Raw genomic sequence first — 27,279 nt, 5'->3', positions numbered from 1 at the left:
CCCTGGTAATGCTAGGGCCTCGTAAATGAGGCCCGAGGTACTTTTATTTCTAATCCAGTGGAAAAGGAGATTCCGCTTTTCTTGCTTTAGTAAAAGTTTGTGGCTCCCTTGCTACGCTACTGCACGCACTTCTCTTCTTCTTGTAACAACTTTAATGCCCCCTCAGACAGAATACTCTCAGTTGTTAGGTTCTAAAGGGCAATCTAGCAGATCCAGAAGTTTTGGTGTGACAGGGCCATTTTTAGGTTACAGCCTACCAGACAGCGCAGCTATCTGGTTTCCTAAAGACATCTTAGGGACTTTCTGAAAATTGACCTGGGAATGCATTCCAGTCAGTGATTACCATCGGCTTTGTGGTTTGTAACTCACATTTTCTGGCTTTCCATTTGGTGGCTTTCTTTGCTTTAGGCTCTCTTAGGTCCAGTCTGTCCCTTCCGTTGCCTAAACTGTGTTTACTATATCCTTTCACAAACCCCCTTTCTGTAAACAGGCCTTTAAGTCTTCTTCTTATCTTGTCACATTTGCTGCACATTCAAAAGCTAAGGTCAAATGTCAGGTGTTGTCTTCCAAGGGCGCTTGTTTACTTTTCTTTCTCTGACTTCAAAGTGAGAGGATTTATTTGACAACCTAGCTAGATACTGAGGGTAGGAAAGAGTTTTTTTCTAGTGCACAACATTTAAATGAACTGTGTAGGTATTTTAGAATATATCAGAATTAGAACCACAATCACAGTTTTTGTTATTTCTGAAGTGTGTTGGAAACATACTTTAATATGATCAAAACAAATCATGACACTAGGTGATGAAATTTTCACTCATTTTCGTGCACTGTATAGTTTTATTAGTAGAACTGTATGTCTGTGCAAATGTGATGGGCATTTCAATTGAAAATGTGTATTCTCTAATGGCAGTGCCCTACCTAACCATGCATACCTTGCTCTATGTCACTCCAGTCTACTCTGCACAACTCCACACCACTGCACTGGACTCTGCACCTCCACCTTACACCGCTTCAAGCCACTGCACTCTGCATCACTCCACCATATGCCATTGCACTCTATGCCACTTCACCCTACACCTCTCTGCTTTGCCCTGCACTACTCTACTCTACACCACTGGACTCTTCACCACTGAACTATAAACCACTCCAGTCTATGCCACACTAGTGTACTCTGCACAACTCCACTCTACACCACTGCACTCTACACCACTCTGCAACACTGCACTCTATGCTACTACACTCTATGCCACTACACTGTATGCCAAAGTACTTTACTCTGTAACACTCAACTCTATGCCCCTGCACCCTTCATAAATCCACTGTACACCGCTCTAATCTACTCTGCACCACTGCAGTCTATGCCACTGCACTCTACACCACTTTATACATTGCACTCTATGCCACTTTACACAACTGCGCTGTACCCTGCAGCACTCCACTCTAATCCACTTCACTCAACTCTAAAACCTACTCTACACCACTGCATTCTACACCACTTTACTCCACTTTGCGCACCCCACTCTATGCTGGTGCACACATGCCACTCTACTATTAACCACTGCACTATACGCCAATGCACTCTACACAACCACCTTTTATGTCACTGCCCTCTACGCCACTGCACTCACTCTGCATCATTGTACTCTATGCCACTGTTCTCTATGCCACTCTGCTCCATTATACACCACTGCACTCTCACACTCCACTCTGCAACACTGCACTTGCCGCCACTGAACTCAATGCTACTCTACTCTGCACTACTCCACATTATGCCACTAGACTCTATGTCATTGCAGTATATGACACTATACTCTAATCTGCACCACTCTGTACTACTCTACTCTGCCCCATTCTATACCTCTGAACTCTATGCTACTCAACTCTACTCTGCACTCTACACCACTGAACTCTATGTCACTCTACTCTTCTCTGCACCACTGCCCTCTGTATCCCTCAACTCTAGGTCACTCCACTCGGCACCGCTCTATGCCGCACTACTCCATGCCATTACACTCTAGGCCACGACAATCTACTCTATGCCACTCTATTCTGCACAACTCTACTCTGCACCATTCACTCTGTGCCATTTCACTCTGCGCCACTCCACTCTGCACTCCACTCTGCACAGCTACTCACCACTCCACCCTGCACCACTGCACTCTCCTATGCACCACTCTAATCCACACCACTGCATTTTACGATGCTGCATTGTACACTGCTGAATTCAATGCCAATGCAGTCAATGCAACTGTACTCTACACCACTATACTCTGCAACACTCTACAACAATGCACTCTACACCAGTCCACTCTACTCTATGCAACTCCAGTGTACGGCACTTTATGCAACTTTACACTATGCCTCTCCAATAAACAACACTCTCTGCGGCTCCACTCTACAACACTCTACTCCACTCTTTGCCATTCCAGTGTACGACACTCCAGGCCACTCTCCCCTGAGCCACTAACTTTTAGCCATGCTGAATAGCAGCTACACTTGTGAATAACATGGTTAAAATATATTGGTAAAGGCAATAGCTCTTGCATAGGAGGGACCTATTGGCTTTGCCAAAGCTTGTTCACAACTAGTAGCCATGACTGCAATCTGGGGGTCTCTGTCGATTTACAGAGCATGGCTATTCTTCTTTTGACCAATACCAGAGCTAAATCCAGGAATTTGCTGGCTTGTGCAGTCATTATATGAGGGGAAAATTACATATTACACAACTAAATGTTTGTGTATAACAGATCATGTCAAAAGGACTACTTCTTTGTACATATATGTGCATACATAGAGTGTTACACCTTCTACTAATAAATACAATAAGTGGTATGTGTATATTTGTGTATATGTAAGTTAATTTCAATTATTTGAAACCATAACAAAATGGACAGAAGACCATGTAAATATTTCTGCTTCAATGTACCTATAGTCCTTATGGAGAAGAGTTCCATCAACTAAACCAAACTTTGCAAAGTTTAATATGTGTGTCTTTATGTGTACTTATATATATGGAATGTAATGTGCAGCAAGAGAGCAGGCGGCTCAAGAACTATTTTCAGAAAATGAAAATTCAAATAAACATGAAGGGGCAACTGTTGAGAAATCATTAGTCAGTAATGATTTGTGGAAGAACCTACAGTTGTTTGAAAGATTTAGAAAAAGAGAAATTTCATACCAGTGTGAGAGTGCCTCCCTAAAACAATATGTACAAGTAGGATGTATACCGAGGAGATTACATATTATACCAACATATCAGAATCCCCATCCTGACCTTTTAAAAAAGTGGGCAGAACACAATGCCCGAGCTCCATGGGAATGTTGCATATCGTAATTAACACACTGATATAGAAAGAACTGAAGTACTACAGCAAAGAAAGGATCTTAACGCCGATATAGAGAAAGATAGTAATCAAGACAAAGGATCTCATTACAACATTGGCGGCAAAAGCCGCTTACCGCCGTGCAGAAGACTGCCAACACACTGCCGCGGCAGCGGAATTCCAACACAATCATTATGACCCACTGCTCGGAATCCGCCAAAATTGAGACACCCTCACAAGTCCGCCACACCAAAGGTCAATGATAAACTGGAGAAAACAAAACCTCCATCGTCACGCCAACAGAAATACACCCACACTATCACAACCCACGAATCCACGCAGCGGTCTTTCAACCGCGGTATTGGCGGTACACTCCGCCGCACTAAAAATACACACACTCTTACAAAACACAGCCACATTGGTCAAATCAAAATACACACACCTGATACACATACACACACCACTCCCACACACCCATTACAATATAAAACACACACCCACATCACCCACAAACCCCTATGACCAAAATACCGAAAGAAGGCCAGAGAGAGACACTACAAACTACTACCAAGCATCCACAGGCACAGAATACCATCACCCACATAACTTCCACACACCTCACACAACACACTACTACATCTCACCCCACTTATCACTACACACACCACCCCACACATCACCCACACCACCCCATGGCACGGCAAAGACACCCCAGGTTCTCTGAGGAGGAGTTCAGGGTCATGGTGGAGGAAATCGTCCGGGTAGAGCCACAGCTATTCGGATCACAGGTGCAGCACACCTCCATAGCTAGGAAGATGGAGCTATGGCGAAGAATAGTGGACAGGGTCAACGCAGTGGGACAGCACCCAAGAAATAGGGATGACATCAGGAAGAGGTGGAACGACCTGCGGGAGAAGGTGCGTTCCGTGGTCTCAAGACACCACCTTGCGGTTCAGCGGACTGGCGGCAGACCCCACCTCCTCCCCCACCACTAACAACATGGGAGGGGCAAGTTTTGGCGATTCTGCATCCTGAGGGCTTCGCAGGAGTAGATGGAGGAATGGACTCTGGTAAGGCAATGCTTTACTACTATATCCTCCACCCTACCTGCATGCCATCACATACCCCCACCCTCGCCCTCCCCCCCTTCCCTCCAACTCCTCACAAATATCCCAATATCACAAACCACACCTCCAACACCAAGCCCTGCATGCAAAAACAAAGCATGGATACCCATCACCAAAGCATGGCCACTGCACATACCCATACACACCCCTAAACCACCATCACACAAGGTCCCACACAGGAATGCAAGCACTGGGGTACATGGTCAGCCCCCCATTGCACACCATGGCACACACAGATGCAATAAACATCCTTTTATACCCCTGCAGGACCCCTACCCAACGTCACCGACAGGAGGGACCACACATGTCCACACCACCAACAGAAAAGGCCCACAGTGATGACAGCAGCTCTGTCCAACTGGATCTAGATGACCAGCCAGGCCCATCTGGGACCTCCGGACAGTTGGTTCCTCTGACACAGTCACAGGCCACCACAGAGCTTCCCCCCTCTGGAAACACCAGCACAGCACCTACCCAGCGGGCCTATACCTCTGTCCCCAGGACACGTCAATCAGCAGTGTGTCCACAACTACAGGGAACCCAGGCTAACCTACCACCCCAACAACAACAGGGACCTGGGGGCAGTGGCAGTGGGCACACGGTCCAGGGGACAGAGGCCCAGGAACACGGGGGGACTGGGAGGGCTGCTGTGTGACAGGGGGAGGACAGGCCCAGGGAACCCACTCTCCACGAGGCCCTCTCCAACATCATGGGAGCATGCCACCATTCCCAGGAGATGATGGCAACGGTACTGGCCAAGTTTCAGGAGACCCAGCGGCTGGAGGAGGAACAGTATTTGGGCTTCAGGGAGGAACTCAGATCCATTAATTCCACCCTGGGCACCATCGTAGGGGTGCTGAAGGAAGTCCTCAACACAAGGAGGGACACTGTGGCACAACAAGGGGCCCCTGACACTAGCCTGGATGATGAACTGCCCACCACCTCTGCCGGCGCTAGTAGACAGGAGGCACCGCCACAGGACCACCATACCAGCACCCCAGCCCCTGCAGTAGAGAACCACCACGCAAACGGTCCCTGAGATCCAGGAAAAAGACAGAGAACGATGCCAAGACCCCCACCAAGAAATGAGACCGCCCTGAATGTCATCCTTTTGTCCCACCTTGTCACCCTGTCCATCCTCAAACTGCCCTAGCTCCACTTCCTATGCCCATTTGGGCAATGCACCTGTGAGACTAATAGACTGGACTCTGCCATGGACATTCCTCAACCATTACCCCTCACCATTTTACAGCACCCTCCAGTATTGAGCACTTAAATAAACACCCTTAAAGCACAAAACAATCTGGAGTCTGTCTGTGATTTCGAAATAGTGTATTAGCAATAACAGTGGCAAAATGCTCTTTCAATTGTAATGTCAACATACCTATGTCACACAGTTCTAGTCCATGAGGAAACAAAGCAGATGTCACACAGTGGGACCCACATCTGTGAAATCGTAAGGGAAAGTGACAACTCAGTGACCATACACTGGGTGAAAAGGACAGACAGTAGAGAGGTAGTAGTGTTAAAGTACATGTAGTAGGCAGGTTTGTATTCTTACCTGTGTCTCACTGGAAGTATTGCAGGATCACCAAGTTCCTGTTGTCGATGTGCTCTTCTTCTGCTTCCTCATCTTCACTGTCCACAGGCTCCACAGATGCCACAACACCTCCATCTAGACCATCCTCCTGCAGAAAAGTCACCTGTTGTCGCAAAGCTAAGTTGTGAAACATACAGCAGGCCACGATGATCTGGCACCTCACACCTTCTTTGGTGAGTAGAATAGGCATCCACCTGTCATATGGATGCACCTGAACCTGGCCTTCAGGAGGCTGAAGGTCCGCTCTATAATCCTCCGAGTTCACCCATGGGCCTCATTTTTTTAACGTTCCTCTGCCCTTGTCCTGGGATTCCTCACTGAGGTCAGTAGCCATGACAGGTTGGGGTAACCAGAGTCACCTGCAAATGGCGAGGGACAACTGTTAGACACACACTAACCTGTAGGGATATCCCCAGACCCAGACAACCATTCCCACTGATTTGCTTCCAGGTGCTCACCTAATAGCCACACACAGTGCCTCTGGAGTTGACCCATCACATAAGGGATGCTGCTATTCCGCAGGATGTAAGCGTCATGCACTGAGCCAGGGAATTTGGCATTCACATGAGAGATGTACTGGTCTGCCAAACACACCATCTGCACATTCATTGAATGATAACTCTTCCGGTTTCTGTACACCTGTTCACTCCTGCGGGGGGTACCAAAGCCACATGTGTCCCATCAATGGCACCTATGATGTTGGGGATATGTCCCAGGGCATAGAAATAACCTTTCACCATAGGCAAATCCTCTACCTGAGGGAAAACGATGTAGCTCTGCATTTGATTCAGCAGGACAGACAACACTCTGGACAACACGTTGGAAAACATAGGCTGGGACATCCCTGATGCTATGGCCACTGTACTTTGAAATGACCCACTTGCAAGGAAATGGAGTACTGACAGCACCTGCACTAGAGGGGGGATTCCTGTGGGATGGCGGATAGCTGACATCAGGTCTGGCTCCAACTGGGCACACAGTTCCTGGATTGTGGCACGATCAAGCCTGTAGGTGATGATCACATGTCTTTCCTCCATTGTCAACAGGTCCACCAGTGGTCTGTACACCGGAGGATGCCGCCATCTCCTCACATGTCCCAGCGGACAGTGCCTATGAAGGACAACAGCGAGCACAGAGTCAACCAACTCAGAGGTACGTACCCACAGCTTACACAGAACACGATTCATAATCCGAAATGTGCATGTATGAGTGTTGAGGCAAGGCCTAGGTATGTGTGACGCAGTTAAAAACTAAGCCATGTGGGCCTCTGAAATGGCGGCTGCCTGACCTGTAAAGTGGGACAATGGGATGTGAGGTAACTGTGCTGGCGTTGTACACCGTCGTGTTAGGCGGTCAAAGACCACGGCGCAATTCTGCATTGGTTAACATTGGGCCCTATGGGTCCCAGGAGCCAATGATGATGTACGCCGGCGGTGACGGTACGCAACGCCGCGGATGTGACCGCCATTTTCTATCTGTTCAATCACTCGATACCTGATCTTCGACAGGAGAGTACCTACACTGCAAGTGCTGCTGTGACCTCAGTCTGGAAGAGACAATGGCTCGTGCATCTGGGGAAAGGGACCCTGCCTTCACCACGGAGGAGTTGGAGAAACTCGTGGATGGTGTCCTCCCCCAGTACACGCTACTCTATGATCCTCCAGACAAACAGGTAAGTACACTGGGAGCATGCTGTGTGGGCTATGCCTGTGTGGAGTAGAGTGGATGAAAGATGGGGGGGTGGAGATTGAGGCGTGCATGAAATTACGGTGACTGCATGTGCTACATGGCAAGAGTAGGGATGGGGGCCAATGACTGTGACGGTGCAGTTGGTAATAACTTTTCTTTTTCCCCTGTACAATTCATGTAGGTCAGCGCCCACCAGAAGAAGGACATCTGGCGTGCCATCGCCAAGGACGTCCGGACCCTGGGGGTCTATCACAGACGGAGCACCCACTGCCGTAAGAAATGGGAGGACATTCGCCGCTGGAGCAAGAAGGCGGCGGAGGCACAGCTGGGGATGGCCTCCCAACATGGGAAGGGTGCCCGTCGCATCATGACCCCCCTGATGTTCAGGATCCTGGCGGTGGCGTACCCGGAGTTGGATGGGCGCTTGAGGGCATCACAGCAGCCACAAGGGGGTGAGTACACTCTCATTCAGCTGATTCAGCGCGCAGTGGAGGTGTCTGGGTGGGGGAGGTGGGCTGTGGGTTTCCCTAGGCCAGGGCGAGTGTGCTAGTTAGGTCCCCTTCTTCTGGCAGACCCTGTGGCACCCCACCTGTGTACAGTGCCAACTACACCTAGTCAGGCTCCTGTGACATCCATGTGTGCAGATGTCAGCCATAGCCTTGTAGGCCATTTCCCAGGGATTGAAGAGTGGACCCCAAATGCGCGATGTAGTGCAGGGGGATTCTGTGTCTGTCGTGTCCGCCAACGGTAGCGGTAATGCATGCACTCAACATGTCTTTCTTCTGTTGTCCCCCCCTTTTTGTGGTCTCCCTGTTCTTGTGTGCATTAGCATCATCAGGCGGATGAGTAGTGGCACCGGAGCAGGAGGGAGCTGCATCCCATATGGTCCTGGAGGGCGAGACTACGGACTTGGAATTCACCAGTGGGATGGAGGGAGAGGGGAGCACCACGGCGGGGACAGGAGCTGACACCAATTATACGGACTCGTCCTCTGATGGGAGCTCCCTTGTGGTGGCGGCCACACCTCTGCCCCCCGCATCTACAGGTACAGCCGCCATCCCCTCTACCAGCACCGCCCTCCCAGTAGCCCCTCAGACTTTGCCCCATGCCTGCTCACCCAGGAGGGTGGGTATCACCTTTGCCCCAGGCACCTCAGGCCCTGCCCCAGTCACCCCTGCTGCCCTCAGTGAGGAGGCCATTGACCTCCTCAGGTCCCTCACTGTTGGGCAGTCTACCATTTTGAATGCCATCCAGGGTGTAGAGAGGCAGTTGCAACAAAAAATGCATTCCTGGAGGGCATTCATTATGGTCAGGCAGCCCTTCAGCGAGCTTTTCAGACTCTGGCCTCAGCACTGATGGCAGCTATTGTCCCTGTCTCTAGCCTCCCCCCCCAACTTCCTCCACCCAGACCCACACCCCTGTACCTCAGCCTTCCCCAACCACATCATCAGACCAGCATAAACACACCTCAACACACAAAGGAAGCTCAGGCAAACATAAGCACCACACATCCCACAGGCACTCACGCAAGCATCACACACATGCAGACACACCAACATCCACTGCCTCCACTGTTTCCCCCTCCTCGTCGTCTCCCTCCTCCCTCCCAATCTCGTCTCCACTCACACCTGCATGCAATCCATCTACAGCCACTACTTCCATCACCAGCACACACACCACCACACCCCGCTCACGTGCAGTCACCACCCCACTACCATTCACACGTCCCCTGTGACCTCTCCCAGGTGTCTGTGACACCACCTCCCAAGATACACAAACGCAGGCACACACCCACCCAACAGCCATCCACCTCACGACAGCCTTCAGCGCATGCGCCTTCACCCAAAGTCACCAAACGTACACCTCCTACAACCACAACCTCTTCCTCCACTCCCAAACCCCCTCCAGCTACCCGTCCCAGTGTTCCCAAGAAACTTTTCCTGTCCACCCTTGACCTCTTTCCCTCACCTCCCCCACCCCATCAGTCTCCTAGGGCCCGACTCTCCAGGTCCCAACCTAGCACCTCAGCCACAAATTTTTTGGGACCAGTGGTGCAAGTAGTCACTTAATTCTGGATTGCACCAGGCAGCAGGGCAGCCAGTGTGGCAAGAAGCCACAGCACGGACAGTCCCCCACCTGTCAAGCATTAAAAGTTGGCCAGTACCCGGCGGGAGAGGGGGAAGACTCCAGCCACCAAACCCGCTCCCAGGGGTATAGGAGGGAGTGTGGAGTCAGCTGCGACACCTTCCAAGGTGGGGAAGGGACACAAGAAACCCGGCAAGTCTGGGAAGAGCAGCACGAAGGAGGCCACCGCCATCATCCCCGCTGGCCAGGAGGCCACCGCCATCATCCCCGCTGGCCAGGAGGCCACCGCCATCAGGTGCCCTGCTGGCCAGGAGGCCACCGCCATCAGCCCCGCTGGCCAGGAGGCCACCGCCATCGGCCCGCTGGGCAAGACAGGACCGCCAGCACCAGCCCCGCTGGCCCAGACAGGACCATCAGCACCAGCCCCTCTGGCCTAGACAGGACCACCAGAACCAGCCCTGCTGGCCCAGACAGGACCACCAGAACCAGCCCCACTGGCCCAGACAGGACCGTCAGCACCAGCCCCGCTGGTCCAGACAGGACCACCAGCACCAGCCCCGCTGGCCCAGACAGGACCGCCAGCACCAGCCTCGCTGGGCCAGACAGGACCGCCAGCAGCTGAGTCGCTGCCAAGGACCCTGCCGCAACAAGCACCGCTGAACAGGCCGCCGCCGCCACAGGCATCGCAGAACAGGATACCTCGGCCACAAGCACCGCTGAACAGGACACCGCCGCCTCAAGCACCGCTGAACAGGGCACCGCCATCTCAAGCACCGCAGAACAGGGCACCGCCGACACAAGCACCGATGAACAGGACACCGCCATCTCAAGCACCGCTGAACAGGACACCGCCGCCACAAGCACCGCTGGCCCATGAGAGCCAAGGGCACTGATGCTACTGAGTCTGCCACGAGCAGGATGAAGCACTCTGGGCACAAAGCCCCCTCCAGAACCAGTGGAGAAAGGCATCCACCACCTCAGTCCTTGGCAGGATGAAGCACTCTGGGCACAAAGCCCCCTCCAGAACCAGTGGAGCATCACATCCACTCACACAGTCCTTGGCAGAATGAAGCACTCTCGGCACAAAGCCCCCTCCAGAACCAGTGGAGACTGTCATCCACTCCCTCTGTCCTTAGCAGGATGAAGCACCCTGGGCACAAATCCCCCTCCAGAACCAGAGAAGCATCACATCCACTCACACAGTCCTTGGCAGGATGAAGCACTCTGGGCACAAAGCCCCCTCAAGAACTAGTGGAGTATCACATCCACTCACACAGTCCTTGGCAGGAAGAAGCACTCTGGGCACAAAGCCCCCTCCAGAACCAGTGGAGCATCACATCCACTCACACAGTCCTTGGCAGGATGAAGCACTCTGGGCACAAAGCCCCCTCCAGAACCAGTGGAGACTGTTATCCACTTGTGAGACTGTGGCTTTGCACTCCCCAGGATTGAACAGTGGGCAAACCACCCACTGTAGAGACTTGAGAGACTGGGGCTTTGCACTCCCCAGGATTGAACAGTGGCCAACCCACCCACTGTCATCGACTTGAGAGACTGTGGCTTTTCACTCCCCAGGATTGAACAGTGGGCAAACCACCCACTGTAGAGACTTGAGAGACTGTGGCTTTGCACTCCCCAGGATGAACAGTGGGCAACCCACCCACTGTTATCGACTTGAGAGACTGTGGCTTTGCACTCCCCAGGATTGATCAGTGGGCAGCCCACCCACTGTAGATACTTGAGAGACTGTGGCTTTGCACTCCCCAGGATTGAACAGTGGGCGAACCCACCCACTGTAGAGACTTGAGAGACTGTGGCTTTGCACTCCACAGGATTGAACAGTGAGCAACCCATATCCCATAGCTAGTGACTTTGAGACAATTTATTATAGCAATCCCAATGGTTTTAGACATAGTTGCCTTGCACATGTCCTCAAGGGGAAAAGAGGGAGTTTAGGAAAATGCCTCACATGGCATGGTTACCCCCCTAACTTTTTGCCTTTTGTTGATGCTAGTATGATTGAAAGTGTGCTGGGACCCTGCTAACAAGGCCCCAGCACTAGTGTTCTTTCCCCAAACTGTACCTTTGTCTCCACGATTGGCACAGCCCTGTCCCACAGATAAGTCCCTTGTAAATGGTACCCCTGGTACCAAGGGCCCTGTGGCCAGGGAAGGTTTCTAAGGGCTACAGCATGCATTATGCCACCCTGGGGACCCTTCACTCAGCACATGCATACTGCCTCACAGCTTGTGTGTGCTGATGGGGAGAAAAAGACTAAGTCGACATGGCACTCCCCTCAGAGTTCCATGCCCACAACCCATTGCCTGTGGCATAGGTAAGTCACCCCTCTAGCAGGCCTTACAGCCTTAAGGCAGGGTGCACTATACCACAGGTGAGGGCATAGTTGCATGAGCACTATGCCCCTACAGTGTCTAAGCCAAATCTTAGTGCAGGGTAAAGAGTATATGGTCTGGGAGTCTGTCAAATACGAACTCCACAGTTCCATAATGGCTACACAGAATGCTGGGAAGTTTGGTATCAAACTTCTCAGCACAATAAATCCACACTGATGCCAGTGTGGGATTCATTGAAAAATGCACACAGAAGGCATCTTAGGGATGCCCCCAGTAGAGGAGGACCACGCAAGCCCCAATCCAAGATGGCCACCTGACCTCAGAGCTCCGCGCGTCGTCAGACACTTTTTTACCGCCAGAGCCGTTTTTTTCGTTTTTTTGATGGCGCTTGGAGTATAATGGCTGTGGGATGTTTTGGTGAGCATTTTTAATGTTCTTATGGTCGCCTAGAAAATTTTCTGACTCTTTAATTACGCTTTTACATTTTTCCTCGTGAGAGCAGCCATTCTGAATAATTTTTGCTCATCATTACAATGTACTTATCTGTTTTTCTTTGAATATTTGATGGCTCTGCTTGCAGTTTTTTGCACAAGCCATGTATTTTATTTTTGCTGTTTCATCAACATTTATTTGGAGTTCCTGTGTCACTCATCTCCTTATTGAAGGCTTTTATTTTTATATGGGCAAACTTAAGAAAATAAAATCTCTGTTGCATCAGTTTTTCTCAACTGACAAACTCTTGCAGTTTTTACAATTGGACTCTTCTGTTCTGCTGCAGCGTCTTCTTCTTCCATGTCAAAGATGTCTTCCTCATCCTCTTCTTCGCCTAAAGGTTCTCAGAATATTTCTACAATTACTCATAAAAGGGTCTCACTCAACGATCTCTCTTGAGCTTGTGCTTGACGAAATACGCGCATTGCGTCCTTTTATCGAAGAAACTAATTCTCAGATACAAAATCTTGATACTAAGTGGTCTCAAATGGAAGGGAGAGTCTCTGCCTTGGAGCAAAGAGTCAGTGACGTGCAGGATGAAACACATAAAATTGTGAGTTTGGAGAAGGAAGTGGCAGCTTTGAAGGCACTTGCGGAAAATTTGGAAAACAGAAACAGACACAATAATCTTTGCCTTTATGGATTACCGGAGGGTCTTGAAGGGAGTGACCCAAATTAATTTTTTGCTTCATTCTTTCCACAGTTGGTGGGCCCTTCCATCTTCTACAATATTGAACATTCAAAGGGCGCATCGCATTGGTCATCGTCCTCTGCACTCTTACACATCTAAACCAAGAGCGTGATTATTTTCTTTCTTGAATTTACTGATTTGTTGAAAATTCTTAATGCTGCGAAAGACAAAAAACAAATCTCTTGGCAGGGAAGTAAAATGTTCATCTCACAGGATGTGTCCAAAGCTACAGCAAACAGGAGGAAAGGATTTTTTCGGATCTTCGTCCACAACTTCGTGACTTGGGAGCTCGTTTTGGATTATTCCATCCATGTTTGTTCAAAGTGAAATATCAAACTAAGACTACATCATATAACTCCCCTGCAGCTCTTAGTGATTTTCTAAGACTACACTCTACAAACTCTATGGAGACAGCTGGTCCCTCCACACGTTAACTATATACGTTTCTTAATCTATTAAGCCCTTGTTAATTGTTCATTACCAATACGATATAGTTGATGGTCCTTCCTATGCAGTTTATACAGTATACTATATTGACGTGACTACAGGCCCTCTTTCTTAATGTATTGTTTTCTTTTCACAGGTTCCTGGTGTTCTATAATCATTAGTTTTTCTCGTAACTTTTGTCTGGTGATGCGTTCCGTCCCCTTGCTGTGCCGTCTTCAGTCTGTGCTGTCGTCACCCCTCCCCTATTGTTCATTCATCTCAGGTATGTTTTTGCAGTCGTCTTTATTTGACATGTACTGTCTCTTCTTTTTTTCTTGAATATTTTCCATCTTTTTTCTTGTTGTTTTCCCTTTATTCTTCTCTCTTTTCGTTTTTCCTGTTTTCCTTTCCCCTATATGTACTTTCAGTTAATTATGGTACAAGACCTTACGTGTATATATTTAGTATTTCTTGGAATGTTAAACGATTTATTAACCCAATTAAAAGGCAGAGAATTTTATCTCATTTAGCTAAATATAATCCAGACTTGGTTCTTTTACAAGAGACCCATTTGACGGATTCTGAAGCTCTGAAACTTAAAAGAGGTTGGGTGGGCAATGTTTTTTCTTCTTCTTCATCTACAAAGAAAAATGGTGTAATTGTGCTCTGCCATAAAAAATGATCAGTTAAGGTTATTTCTCAAGACTCGGATTCCGATGGTAGATGGCTCTTTGTGAGGCTAAGTATTAATGGGATTATAATGACTGCTGGTAATATTTATGGTCCTAATAACTCAGATTATCTTTTTTGGCCTAATATTACTAAACAATGTTTGCATTATAATGATGAATTTTTTTATAGATAGGCAATCTGTGTTTAAATTTTCTCCCCATAAAATGCATAAACATTTTAAGGCATTTTTCATACAATGTAATTTAATTGATTCATGGAGAACTTGTAATCCTGATAGCAGGGATTTTTCGTTTTACTCTCCACCACATGGTTCCTTATCTAGACTTGACCATATTTTTGTTTCTAAATCACTATCCCAAAATCTTATTAACTCCTCTATTGAACCTATGGTAATATCTGATCATGCTCCAGTCATCACAGATTTTGACTTGCTCCCGGTGCATCCCAAGTCCAATAGGTGGTGATTTAATAATTCTTTGTTGCTTGATTCAAAATTTTCCACTTCCTTTGTTACCTTTGCAGAGGAATTTTTCTGATTTAATGAGGATTCTCATGTTTCTCTGCAATTGTTATGGGATTCGTTTGAGGCTGCGGCTCGTGGTCACATAATAAATTTTGTCTCTAATAAAAATAAAACTTTTAATGCCCAGCATCATTCTCTGCTTCTCAAAATTAAACGGTTAGAAGATCAATATTATTCTTCCTCCTCTAATTTTAATCTACAAGAATTTATTCAAGCAAAAATGCAAGTTAACAAAATCTCAACGGATAATGCCTCCTCTTTTCTTGTATGTAGTAGTGCCCGTTATTATGGTGATCGAAATAGATTAGGAAAACTTCTAGCACATTATTTAAAAGTAGGAAAGCAACTCGATACTGTCTGTAAGTCCCTTTTTAAAGATGAAGATATCTTAGCTGAATTTGTTAATTATTACCAGACACTTTATACTCCAGAGTCAGTCCAGACCTACTTGCAGATTGATGATTATTTAAAGAGCATTCCAAACCCTAATAAGACGCTTGTTGATGCTACTTCACTTGAAGTAGATATTTCTTCATTCGAAATTTTTAAAGCCCTTCAATCGCTAAAATAAAAGGTAAAACTCCTGGTCCGGATTGATTTACAGTGGAATTTTGTCTACATTTTTCTGATATTTTATTTCCCATACTTTTTCAGCTTTTTCAATTCTTCATGGGTTCTGGTTGTATGGGGGGAACATTTCAAGAAGCTTCGATTTGCTTAATTCTAAAGGAAGGTAAGGACCATACTTTCTTTAAAAATTATAGAACAATCTCTCTTCTCAATACAGATTATAAAATCTTTGCTAAATTATTAGCTTTACTACTTGATACCGTTTTACCTGCGCTGATAAGTAAAGAACAAACGGGTTTTGTTAAAGGTAGATTTGCTTCTGACAACTCTAGAACATTCTTCAATGTACTCAGCAAAGCTCCCACTCTTTCGTACTCTTTAGCAGCAATTTCCATAGATGCTGAGAAAGCGTTTGTTCTGTTAGACTGGTCTTTTCTATTAAAAGCTTTAGCCTGGCATGGTTTGGGGCCTCATTTAATTTATCTCTTTGCTTTATCAATCCCCAATGGCATCAATATTGGTAAATGGGAGATTGTCCAGATACTTTGTATTACACCGAGGTGTATGTCAAGGGTGTCCGCTCTCCCCACTCCTACTTATTCTAGCTCTAGAGCCCTTTCTATCCTGTATTAGAAATAACTCGAAAATTGAGGGTTTCCATTACGGTGACAAACACTTAAAATTAACGGCATATGCAGATGATATACTTTTATGTATCTCAAATCCTAAACTCTCGATTCCGTTTCTACTTCGGGAGATTGAAGACTTTTCTTTGATTTCAGGTTATAAGATAAATTCGGATAAAACTGAAATCCTTCCTCTAACAAAATGTTGTTTTAGATCTTCGTTTGATATTACTGGCTTTCACTGGAATTCTTCCAAGATTAAATATATAGGTATTTGGTTCACCTCATCCATTAAAAAGTCCATTGAAGTAAATCTCTCAGATGCTTTAGAGAAGGTTGATAATTCGATTTTGTCATGGAATCCCTTATTTTTATCTTGGTGGGGTCGTCTTGACTCTATTAAAATGATGATTTCTCCTCACATTTTATATATACTATCCATGATTCCGCTTCCTCTACCTGCTACTTTTTTTAAACAATTGGATGCCAGATTGTCTAAATTCCTCTGGAACAATACGAAATCTAGAATTTCCCTTAGTCATCTTCGTCATTCTAAACAGGAGGGAGGAGCTAATTTTCCTGATTTCATACTATATCACAAATCCTTTTGTCTGCGTCAAGCTTCTAGAGGGATCTCCCTGTCAGGTACTATGTTTACTCCCTTATGGTTGGATATAGAATGTTCTTTTCTTCTGCCTTTTTCCCCTCATTAGATGGTATCCTTTTCTTATAATATTTCGCTTATCTCCTCCCTGCTTCTTAAACATACTTGTGCTCTTTTGCGTTCTCACTATTTACCTCGATCTGTCGCTTACTCCTCTTGTCTGAATTCTCCTATTTGGCATAATCATCTAATCACTATCAATAAAAAACCTTTATTTTGGAAATCCTGGAGACAAAGGAATATAGCGTGGGTCAAGGATTTATTCTCCAATGATATTCCACTTTCTTTTTCACAATTCCAACTTCTATTTCATCGTCCCAATTCATTTATGCCTAAATATCTTCTTCTTATTAATATTATTCTTGGTGTACTTTTTTCTTTGCCTTCCCCTCCTTCTTCTTCAGAATTACCCTTTTCTTTGTCCTCCTTTCGTACCTCATATCCTAAGGCATCAAATATTTATAAACTTTTTCATTCTCCTGTTTTTGACACGTCCTAAATCTAAAATTGAGTCTCAATGGGAATTGAATGTACCTGGAATGTTTCCTTTTGGAATAAGGTGTGGCATCGATCTTATAAAATATCTAGATCAGCTTCTACCACAAGTCACTTTTCTTTCTTTACCACAGACTTTATTTTACCCCTTCTACTATAGCAAAATTTTCTGTATCCTCTACTTCAAACTGTTGGTCCTGTGATAGCCCAAAGGGAGATCTTATGCATATCCTTTTTAATGTCCCCCCACTGTCTCTTTTTGGAGAAAAGTTTGGAGTCAGCTTACCTCCATTTTTCATCTGTGATCCCAATTATCTCCCTCAGTGCTTTTTCTAGGTAGCCTCCTTGCGGATATTGTTTCAGATGATGATAATTTAAAGCTGCTGGATCTCATGTTAGCTTTAGCCTTTCAGCAAAATACTGTTAATTGGAAAAAATCATCCAACATTTCCCATAAGGCTTGGTGGTATAATGTTTGCAATTACCATAGACTAGATATAGCTTTTACCTCTTTATGCTGCCCCTCCATAAATAGGATTTGTATTGGTTACCTTTGACTGATTATCTTAATGTTGTTGCTTGTAGTTCTTCTAATTGTACATTATCTGAGAATTTTAAGCCACCATGAATTCTTTATTTTCTCTGTTTTAAGTGATTTTAAATTTGGCTTAAATGTATGCTTTATTGAATATCACTTTTTTCTTTTTTTTAGCTTTTTAAGATCCAATATACCTTTCTTATTTTATCTGCGCTTGTATGTATTTTGATTTTAATAAAGCTGATTTACCTTAAAAAAACAAAACAAAGAGATGCCCCCTGTATACCAGTCCAACTACTAGTGCTAGGCTGACCAGTTTCTGCCAGCCTGCCACATCCAGACCGGTTTCTGGCCACATGGAGTGAGTGCCTTTGTCACTCTGTGGCCAGGAACAAAGCCTGTACTGGGTGGAGGTGCTTCACACCTCCCCCTGCAGGCACTGTAACACCTGGCGGTGAGCCTCAAAGGCTCAAGCCTAGTGTTACAGCGCCCCAGGGCACTCCAGTTAGTGGAGATGCCTGCCCCTCCCAACACAGCCCCCACTTTTAGTGGCAAGTCCGGAGGAGATAATGGGAAAAAGAAGGAGGAGTAACCCACCAGTCAGGACAGCCCCTAAGGTGTCCTGAGCTGAGGTGACCTCTGCCTTAGGAAATCCTCCATGTTGAGTTGGACGATTTCCCCCAATAGGATTAGGGATGTGCCCCCCCTCCCCACGGGGGGGAGGCACAAAGAGGGTGTATCCACCCTCCAGGACAATAGCCATTGGCTACTGCCCGGAGACCTAAATACACCCCTAAATTGAGTATTTAGGGGCAACCCTGAACCCAGGAACTCAGATTCCTGATGACCTACAACAAGAAGAAGGACTGCTGACCTGAAAGCCCCGCAGAGACGAGGGAGGCGACAACTGACTTGGCCCCAGCCCCACCGGTCTGTCTCCAGACTCAAAGAACCTGCACAGCGACGCATCCAGGACTCAGAGGACTGACCTGCAACCAAAGGACCAACAAACTCCAATGGACAGCAGCTCTGTCCAAACAGCAACAAAGAAACTATCTTTAAAGGGACTGCAACCTCACTCCGGAAGCGTGAGTCCTCACACTTTGCACCCGATGCCTCCGGCTCGTGTCCAGAAAAACCAACACCGCAGAGAGGACCCCCAGGAGACTCCAATGACTTAGACACCCTGAGTATCTCCCTGCACCCCCACAGCGACGCCTGCAGAGAGGATCCAGAGGATCCCCCTGACCGCGACTGCCCAGTAACAAAGAACCCGACACCTGGGAGAAGCACAGCACCTGCAGCCCCCAGGCCTGATAGAAACCAACTACCAGTGCAGGAGTGACTAGCAGGTGCCACCCCTGCTCAGTCAGTGGCTGTCCTGAGAAGCCCCCCTGTGCCCCGCCTGCATCGCCAGTGTCACCCCTGGGTCTCTCCATTGATTTCTACCTGAAACCCGACACCTACTTCACACACTGCACCCGGCCACCCCTGTGCCGCTGAGGGTGTATTTTGTGTGCCTGTTTGTGACCCCTCCCCCAGTGCTCTACAACCCCCCCCTGGCCTGCTTCCCGAGGACGCAGGTACTTACCTGCCAGCAGACTGGAACGGGAGCACCCCTGGTCTCCATAGGCGTCTATGCTATTTGGGCCCTATTTTCACCTCTGCATCTGACCGGCCCTGTGTTGCTGGTGATGGGTGTTTGGGGTTGCCTTGAACCCACAATGGTGGGCTGCCTATGCCCAGGAGACTGAACTTGTAAGTGCTTTACTTACCTGAAAAACTAACCAATACATACCTCGCCCAGGAACTGTTGTTTTTTGCACTGTGTCCACTTTTAAAATAGCTATTTGCCATTTTTGCCAAAACTGTGTAACTTACTGTTTTAATTCAAAGTTCCATATTTACCTATGCCAAGTACCTTACAAACTTATGTACTTACTTGAATTCTGAATCTTGTGGTTCTAAAATAAATTAAGAAAAGAATATGGGGGTCATTCTGACCTCGGCGGTAAAAGGCCCTTACCGCCGGTCAGAAGTCCGCCATACTACCGCCGTGGCCGCGGTCGACCGCCACGGTCATTCTGACCACCAACTGTGAAACCGCCAAAAATCCAACATCCAAGGAAGGCCCCCACATCAGCGGGCCGCGGAAAACTGGATATGACCAAACCTCCACCGTCACGCCAACACAAACACGCCCATGCCATTCTGACCCACGAATTCACACGGCGGTCTTTCAACCGCGGTATTCCATTGGCAGTACACACCGCCGCGCTCAAAATACACACACAGCTCCTAAACACTGCCACATTGGACTATTTGAAATACGCACACCTGACACACATACAAACAACGCTCCCACACATCCAATCAACTATAAAACACACACCCACATCACCCACAAACCCCCACTAGTTGGAAATCGGAGCGAAGGCGAGAGCGAGAGCGAGAGATAGCGATAGCGAGCACAGCATTAGAAAACCCCAACACACACAGGAACACAACTTCATCACCCGCACCACATCTACGCACACATCACCACATATCACCACGCACATCACCACAAACACCACCCCACACCTCATCCACACCACCCCATGGCACCCCAAAGACACCCAAGGTTTTCGGACCAAGAACTCCGGGTCATGGTTGAGGAAATCATGAGGGTTGAGCCCCAGCTCTTCGGCACACAGGTGCAGCACACCACCATAGCAAGAAGGCTGAACTATGGCAAAGGATCGTAGACAGGGTCAACGCTGTGGGACAGCATCCCAGAAATCGGGAAGATATAAGAAAGCGATGGAACGACCTACGGGGGAAGGTGCGCTCGATGATCTCCAGGCACAACATCGCTGTGCAGAAGACTGGCGGCGGACCCCCACCCACCCCACCCCAATTCACAGCATGGGAGCAAGAGGTGGTAAACATCCTGCATCCTGATGGCCTCGCTGGAGTACAAGGAGGAATGGACTCTGGTAAGTAGAATCTCAACCACTTCACCCCCCCCCCCAAACACCAGCATGCCAACCCCCCCCTCACCCCCAATCTCACCCCCAGCACATAACCTCCCTGCCAATGTCTCACCAGCACAACCCACCCTAAACAACACCAACCCCTGAATGCCAACACAAACCATAGACAGCCACCACCAAAGCCTGACCATTGCACATACCCATACACCCCCCCCAAACCCTCACAACACCTCCCACAAGGGAATCCCAGCACTGGGGGACAAGGGCACCCAAAATGCACGCCATGGCACACACAGAAACAATAACCATACTCCTTTACCCCTGCAGGGCCCGAACGACAACACACCGCCACAGAGGGTCCAGAGATGTCCATCCCACCCCCAGAACAGGCCCCCAGCGAGGACAGCAGCTCTGTCGACCTAGAACCTGAAGACCAGCCCGGACCATCGGGGACCTCTGGACAGTCGGTTCCCCACACACAGGCCACAGCAGACCCAAACCCCCCTGGGAACACCAGCACAGCTCCCATCCAGCGGGCCCATGCCTCTGTCCCGCGGACGCGTCAATCAGCGGTGTGTCCGCCACTACAGGGCACCCAGGCTGACCCAACACCCCAACAACAACAGGAACCTGGGGGCAGTGGTAGTGGGCACACCGTCCAGGGGACAGAGGCCCGGGGAAACAGGGCAACTGGGAGGGCTGCTGTGCGACAGGGGGGGGAGGACAGGCCCAGGGAACCGACTCTCCAAGAGGCCCTCACCACCATCATGGGAGCGTATCATCACTCCCAGGAGACGATGGCGACGGTACTGGCCAGGTTCACCGAGATCCAGGCACAGCAGGAGGAACGGTACATGGGGTTCAGCAATGAACTCCGGGCCATCGCTACCGCAATGGGGACCATAGTCCAGGCCCTAAACCGCATTGAAACCACATTGCGGGACCATGTGGCACCGCAAAGGGCCCCTGTCACTAGCCAGGAACAGCCTACCACCTCCGCCGGCGCTAGTGGTCAGGAGGCCCCCACAGAACGACGGGCCACCAGAACCCCACCTCCTGCTGAAGAACAACCACCCCGAAGAGGAACCTGAGATCTCAAAGGAAGACAGAGTAGGATGCCAGGACCCCCGCCAGTCTAATATCCCCCCGGATGTCATTCCACTGTCCCACAGTGTCACCCTGTCCAACCTTGAACTGCCCCTGCTCCATCCTTCCACTGCCATAGGAACAATGCACCTGTGCGACCGAGAACTGGACTCTGCCATGGACATAACTCCACCCTCACCCTTCACCGTTTAATATCATGTACCAAAATATAGCACTAAAAATAAATCACTCATTGCACATAAATCATTCTGGAGTCAGCCTGTATCATTTACAAATGTATAACACATTACTTATCAATAATGTTCTGTTATATATGTGTGGACAACATACCGATGTCAATAAGCATTAGTCCATGGGCTAACCAGGCAGAAGTCACGCAGTGGGTCATACTGCACTGAAAAGGGAAGGGAAAAGTAAACTTCAGGTTAAAAGAACTGGGGGGCAATACACAAAGTAAAGATGCAGGGGGCATTCACTAAATGGTAAATGGCAAGGGAGATTCCTACCTGTGTGCTACTGAAAATACTGTAGGATAACTCTGTCCCTGTTGTCTGGGTCGTCCTCTTCGTCTTCCTCCTCTTCACTCTCCGCAGGCTCCACAGCTGCTTCAACACCACCATCTGGACCATCCTCCTGCAGGAAGGGCACCTGACGTCACAATGCCAGATTGTGAAGCATACAGCAGGCCACGATGATCTGGCACACCTTCTTTGGTGAGTACATCAGGGATCCCCCTGTCATATGTAGGCACCTAAACCTGGCCTTCAGGAGGCCAAAGGTTCTTTCAATGACCCTCCTAGTTCGCCCATGGGCCTCATTGTACCGTTCCTCTGCCCTGGTCCGGGGATTCCTCACTGGGGTCAATAGCCAACGCAGGTTGGGGTAACCAGAGTCACCAATTAGCCACACACGTTGTCTCTGTAGCTGTTCCATCACATAAGGGATGCTGCTATTTCGCATCACATACGCGTCATGAACTGACCCAGGGAACATGGCATTCACATGGGAGATGTACTGGTCAGCCAAACAGACCACCTGGACGTTCATAGAATGGTAACTTTTCCTGTTTCTGTACACCTGCTCATCGTCTTTTGGGGGTACTAAAGCCACATGGGTCCCATCAATGGCACCAATTATGTTGGGGATATGTCCAAGGGCATAAAAATCACCCTTCACAGTGGCCAAATCAACCTCCTCAGGGAATACAATGTAGCGCCGCATGTGTTTCGTCAGGGCAGACAACACTCTAGACAAGATTTTTTAAAACATAGGCTGAGACATTCCAGATGACATGGCCACTGTTGTCTGGAATGAGCCACTTGCCAAAAAATGGAGGACTGACAGAACCTGCACTAGAGGGGGAATTCCTGTGGGTTGGCGGATGGGGGACATCAGGGCTGGCTCCAGCTGGGCACACAGTTCATGTATAGTGGCTCGGTCAAGCCGGTATCGTAGTATGATGTGGCATTCTTCCATTGTCGACAGGTCCACCAGCGGGCGGTACACGCGAGGATTCATCCTTCTCCTCGCAAGTCCCAGCGGATGGTACCTAGGAAGGACAACATGGAGCACAGAGTCAAGCAAGTCACAGGTACGTTCACCACTGCATGCACAGTACACGATAAGGTATGGATGGCTATGTTTGGATGTGTGGCAATGCAAGGCCTAGGCCTGTGTGACGCAGTTGAAATTAAGCCATGCGGACCCTTGAAATGGCGGCTGCCTGACCGGTGAAGTGGGACAATGGGATGTGAGGTCAATGCGCTGGCGTGGCACACCGTGGCGGTAGGCGGTCGAAGACCGCTATACGAACCCGCATTGGTTAACATTGAACCCTATGGGATTCAGGAGCCAATGACGATGTGCGCCGGCGGTCGCGGTACGCTCCGCCGCGGTACGCACCGCCGCGGCCGCCATTTTCTATCTGCCTAATCACTCGATACCTGATCATCCACAGGAGAGGACCTATACTGCAAGTGCTGCTGTGACCTCGGTCTGGAAGTGACAATGGCTGCTGCGACTGGGGAAAGGGCCCCTGCCTTCACGTCTGAAGAGTTGGAGAAACTAGTGGATGGGGTCCTCCCCCAGTATGCGCTACTCTCCGGTCCTCCAGACCAACAGGTGAGTACACTGAGTGCACATTGAATGGGTTATGGCTGTGTGGAGTGGGGTGGATGTAAGTTGTTGGGGTGGGGAGAAAATGAGGACTGCAACGCACAACAGATGAGAGAATGGGCCACATGGCAAGGTTGGGGAGGGGGGGGCATGTACTCCAAACATGCCAAAAATTCACGTTTTCTCTTTCCCACCCTGTACATGTCTAACAGGTGAGCGCCCATCAGAAAATCGACATTTGGTGTGCCATCGCCAAGGAAGTCCGGGCCCTGGGGGTCTACACCAGACGGGGCACCCACTGCCGCAAGAGGTGGGAGGACATCCGCCGCGGAACCCGAAAGACCGCCGAGTCACTGCTGGGGATGGCCTCCCGACCTAGGAGGGGTGCCAGTCGTACCCTGACCCCCCTGATGTCCCAGATCCTGGCGGTGGCCTACCCTGATTTGGATGGGCGCTTGAGGACATCACAGCAGACACAAGGGGGTGAGTACCTGCACATTCTGCTATCCTTAAGCGCAGTTGAGGCGTGGGGGAGGAGGGCCGTGGGTGACACTAGGCCAGGGCGCTTTCTGTAGTGTAGTCCCCTCCCTTAGACATGGCCCTGTGCCCCAGCCCCCCACCTCTGTAGGGTGCCAAGTACAGCTATCCATGGTCCTGCATCACCCATGTGCTTGTCTGTTGTCCCTAGACCTGTTGGCCTAGTCAGAAGTACTGAGTAGTGTACCCCAATTTCGCGGCTTAGTGCATGAGGCACCTGTGTCTGTCCTCTCTGCCAACGGTATTGACAAGGCATACACTCAACTTTGTATTATTTCTCCCCCCACCCTTATTCTTTGTCTTCTTGTGCATCAGCATCATCAGGCGGAGGAGAATTCGCGTCGGAGCACGAGGGAGCTGCAAGTCACAATGCCCCGGTGGGCACTGGAACAGACACCGAGGGCACCAGTGATCCGGAGGGCGAGGGGAGCACCACAACGGGGACCGGTGAAGACACCAGCGACACGGACACGTCCTCGTTTAGGAGCTCCCTAGCGGGGGCGGCAACATCCGGGCACCCCGCCTCCACAGGTACAGCCGCCACCCAGCGCTCCAGCTCCGCCCTCCCAGCAGCCCCTCAGCCTTCGCTCCGTGCCCGCTCGCCCAGGAAGGCGCGCGTCTCCTTCGCCCCAGGCACCTCAGCCCCTGCCCCAGTTACCCCTGCTGCCCTCAGTGCGGAGCTCATTGACCTCGTGAGGACGCTCATTGTTGGGCAGACTACCCTTTTGAATGCCATCCAGGGGGTGGAAAGGGAGGTGCATCGGAGCAATGCATACCTGGAGGGCATTCATTCGGGTCAGGCTGCCCATCGTTCACTGCTCCGGCCTCAGCACTGACGGCAGCCATTGTCCCTGTCTCCAGCCTCCCTCTTCTAACTGCCTCCACCCTTTCTCTGTCTCCTGTCCCTCAGCCTATCCCATCCACACCATCAGAGCAGCCTGCACACACCTCAACACCCAAGGCCAGATCATCCGGACACAAGCACCACAGGACACACAAGCATTCACCCCAGCAACACCCAGATGCAGACATTCCAACAGTCACTACCACCTCTGTGTCCCCCTCCTCCTCGTGTCCCTCCTCCCTCCCTGTGACGTCTACACTCACACCTGCATGCACACCACCATCAGCCAGTGCTTCCATCACCAGCACACCCTCCACTACAGTCCTCACACGTGCAGTCACCACCCCCACTGCCATCTACACGTCCCCTGTGTCCTCTCCCACTGTGTCTGTCACCCCCTCTTCCAAGACACATAAACGCAGGCAGACATCCAAACAACAGCCAACCACCTCACGACAGCCTACGCCTCAGTCACCTGCACCCAAAGACAGCACACCTGACTCTCCTACAACCACATCCTCTTCCTCCACTTCCATCACCACTACTCCTACCCTTTACCTTGGTCCTAAGAAATGTTACCTCTCTAATCTTAACCTCTTTCCCTCCCCTGACCCACCCCCTCCATCGGTTAAGAGTCCCAAGAGCACCTCAGCCACCACCAGCCCAGCTTCGAGGGTCCAAGTGGTGCATGGCTTCTGGAGTCCACCCTTTGGCGGCAGTGACACTTCACTGAGCAGCAAGGGGACATCCAGCCCACCCCCAGGCAAGAGGACACGTAAAGTGAAGGGCCGCCGTGAGAGGACTGAGACGGCTGCCCCCAAGGAGCCAACAACGGCCACTTCACCTGCCACAACAGCCAGGGGAGGCAAGGGCCCGAGAGACCCATCTAAGGAGCGAAAGGTCAGCAGGGCGGAGAGGTCATCCATCAGGAGCGCGGAGCTGGAGGGCCCCGCAAGCCCCATCCCGCCTGCAAGGGACGACAGCAAAGGGCCCAGGACTCCGTCCCCGAAGGGGCCTGCCACTGCACATTCGGAGGGCGAGTGATCAGGGTGTCCAGCCCAGGTCTGGCTCCCTAGACTTCCTGGAAGAGGACCGCTGAAGAGGGCACCGCCGTGCAGAAGAGCACCGCTGAACACGGCCCCGCCGTGAAGACAGGCACCGCTGAAGAGGGCCCGCCGTGCAGAAGAGCACCGCTGAAGAGGGCCCCGCCGTGAAGACAGGCACCGCTGAAGAGGGCCCCGCGGTGAAGACAGGCACCGCTGAACAGGGCCCCGCCGTGAAGACAGGCACCGCTGAACAGGGCCCCGCCGTGCAGAAGAGCATCGCTGAACACGGCCCCGCCGTGACGACAGGCACCGCTGAAGAGGGCCCCACCGTGCAGGAGAGCACCGCTGAAGAGGGCCCCGCCGCGCAGAAGAGCACCGCTGAACAGGGCCCGCCGTGAAGAAAGGCACTGCTGAACAGGGCCCGCCGTGCAGAAGAGCACCGCTGAACAGGGCCCCGCCGTGAAGACAGGCACCGCTGAACAGGGCCCCGCCGTGAAGACAGGCACCGCTGAACAGGGCCCCGCCGTTCAGAAGAGCACCGCTGAAGAGGGCCCGCCGTGCAGAAGAGCACCGCTGAACAGGGCCCCGCCGTGCAGAAGAGCACCGCTGAACAGGGCCCTTCCTGTCAAGCACCGCTCCGCTGGGCCCCGCCGTCTCAAGCACCGCTCCGCTGGGCCCCTCCTGTCAAGCACCGCTCCGCTGGGCCCTTCCTGTCAAGCACCGCTCCGCTGGGCCCCGCCGTCTCAAGCACCGCTCCGC

This window comes from Pleurodeles waltl, chromosome 3_1, assembly GCF_031143425.1.
Source record: "Pleurodeles waltl isolate 20211129_DDA chromosome 3_1, aPleWal1.hap1.20221129, whole genome shotgun sequence".
In the NCBI taxonomy this organism is placed as follows: domain Eukaryota; kingdom Metazoa; phylum Chordata; class Amphibia; order Caudata; family Salamandridae; genus Pleurodeles; species Pleurodeles waltl.
Note: the sequence above shows the minus strand (reverse complement) of the source record.